At 30.8% G+C, this 2,792-nt stretch overlaps 1 non-coding gene across 1 annotated transcript; it reads left to right on the top strand.

Annotated features, from left to right (window-relative positions):
* Nucleotides 1-1,039: 1,039 nt before the first annotated feature.
* LOC114632311 lies at nucleotides 1,040-1,142 on the top strand. The gene has a single exon (XR_003713074.1). It is a non-coding gene; the product is annotated as a U6 spliceosomal RNA (small nuclear RNA).
* The last annotated feature ends 1,650 nt before the right edge of the window (nucleotides 1,143-2,792 follow it).

Genomic DNA, 2,792 nt, shown 5'->3' with positions numbered 1-2,792 from the left:
ATCATTATCTGGAGGCCCCTGATGGCACACAGGGCACAATTGTGTAGCCAAGAGCTACATTCAGATCTTCAGGATAAGAAGGAGAGCTAAGCCTAGAATGTTAATTTAAATTAAAACTTTAAAAGCAACCCACAATGACACATGCTTTAATCCATCTCTAACAGTGATACTCCCTAATGACTAATGATTCAAATATATGAGCCTATTGGTGACATTTTTTCTAAGCCACCACATGAGAATAAAGCAGACAATAACTGTTATAAATGAAATGTAATAATGGAATATATATATATATGTATATGTATATGTATAGTTATTTGAGTATATAAAATTATATATCACATACACAAGTTGTTTACATTATATAAGTTAGGTTACACAGAATATATATCTCATCATGAAACAAATGTAAAATATATCATAAAATAAATATTATTGGCAGACAAATGTATATGTATAAGCTAAGAATATTATATATTATCTAAACATAAAATTGTTAATTTTACCAAGCTAGTTTACTGATATATGTAACAGATAGAACTTATAGACAAATATTAAATTATTTGAATATGAATTTAGAAATTTTCACCAAATATATTAATTTTTAGGAAAGATGAAATCGACATAATTGATTCTCCAACCAATGAAATGTTTAATCTGTTATGACAAAATTTATACAAATAATGTATGAACTCTGAAACATAGACATACAAGTGAAACATATCCAAATAATAAAAAAAATAAATTTTTCTTATTGCAGTCATAATATTTTATAGCATATAAAAATGTTATTATATGTGGAAATTTGTCATTTCCTAAAGCACAAGAAAAATATGAGTGGTTTTACTTATTAACTTAACTCAGAGATCCTAAATTTAATATTACCTAATTCAACTAAACATTAAGTGAATAAGACTCTATTATATCTTTGCCAAAATGGGATAGATTCATACTAGATATTTATTAAGATAGTTTATCATAGAAATATATATCAGAAGAAAAAAGTATAGCATTATTACAATAGAAAATAAAGACTTTCTTCCTTCAGTAGCATATATACTGAAATTTAAACAATACAGAAAAGATTTGTATGGCTCTTGCACAAAGACAACACTTGAATTTGTAAAAATTTTCCATATTTTATGATGGGAAATTTATACACACAGATGTGCACACACACACACACACACACAAACACACACACTGGTATGCTAATAAAGCACTATGTGCATAGCACTAAGTGCCTTTATAAAGAAAGCAGAGAGGTGGGAGTTGAGAGGAGAAATTATGGTCTGGATGTAAAATTTGAGAGGAGAATAAATTAATAAAATAAAGAAAATAAAAAATGAAAAGTTCTTTTTTATTAATTTAGGAAGTTTTTGATAGTTTTATACATTATACAAAACATTCTTTTTACTCTTTTTCTATGCTCTTATACCACAGTTATCAATGATATTAGATCACACCTATCAATTCTATCTGCTCATTAACAGTATTTTCCCAGATCCATTACTTTTGTTTTCTTTTATGGTCAGACTAGTTTAATTAGGATCACCTTCAAGACCACGGTATGGGAACTTTGAAATTATTCATAGGAATTTGTTGACATGACCAGTGGTTACAAACTGTAAGCTATGACTTCCCTTTCCATGAATGTACTAATAGGAAGTACTTGACATGGATGGGAAGGTTGCCTTGAAGACTGCCTACACCAATTCCTCACTCTTGGCAGACACTTCATTGTACAGACCCAGGTTAGGCATCCATAGGTAATGCATGATGATTACTGCAGTAGCACATTGTATTGCCAAGGAACAAGCATTTTATAGCCCTACTCAATGTCTTAGGGTTCCTAAATTCTTTCAGCCCCTTCATCCACAAAACTCCCTGAACATTGGAAAGGAAAAAATGAATTTCTTGTTTAGACTTAGTCAACACTCACTTATTCTGAGTATATTGTACAGCCATGAGTTTCTGCACTCACCAGAATTCACTAAATAGACTTCCCCGTCTTAAAGCTAAGAATGTTTTAAAATATATGTGCTTAAGAGATTCTGAACACTGAATGTTTATTGATCAAAAACCAAATGGGGACAAGGACCCTCAGTGTCTGCACATGGAGATTCCCAAATGATATCGGGAGCCAAATTAAGACAAAGCATTAGAACCAATCCCCAAGAAGGCTTCCCTAAAGGATCATTTCCTGGTATAGGTTTTTAAATAGGTTTATGGTATCAGTTATGGATTATGTCCTTTGGACTGGGCCTCAAATTCAGACAGTGATTGGTTACATGAACTTTTACACAAGTGTGTATACACAACTCTCCTGGAAGGTTGGTTTTGTAGTTTTCAGAGCTACAACTCCTTATAAATGTCTTTTCAACTCTAACAGGCTGCATAGTACATTCTGCACTAAGAAATGCAGCTGCTGTGGGTAGGACATCTTTCAGTTCAGTTCCAACATTTTTACTTCATCATGAAACAAAGATGAGTTGTGTGTTTACACTGAGATTCTAAATGGCCCCTAGACAATTAAAGATCCCCAAATAATTAAAGATCCTGCCATTTACCTCAGTTGTACTATAAAAGATCCTCATTATAATTATTCCTTCAGTTATTAAAAAATTGTAGGAACATTTATAAAATAAATAACACTAATAAGTTTATTTCCAAAGACATAAAAGGAAAATTTCTATAATTTTGAAATAATTATTCTTTGAAATTTTATCTTCTGATAATAAAATCAATATCTCTCAAACATCAAAGTCCAATCACAAGGAAAACTGTAATTG

This window comes from Grammomys surdaster, unplaced genomic scaffold, assembly GCF_004785775.1.
Source record: "Grammomys surdaster isolate TR1022 unplaced genomic scaffold, NIH_TR_1.0 372, whole genome shotgun sequence".
NCBI classification, from domain to species: Eukaryota; Metazoa; Chordata; class Mammalia; order Rodentia; family Muridae; genus Grammomys; species Grammomys surdaster.
This window is presented reverse-complemented; position numbering and strand designations above follow the sequence as displayed.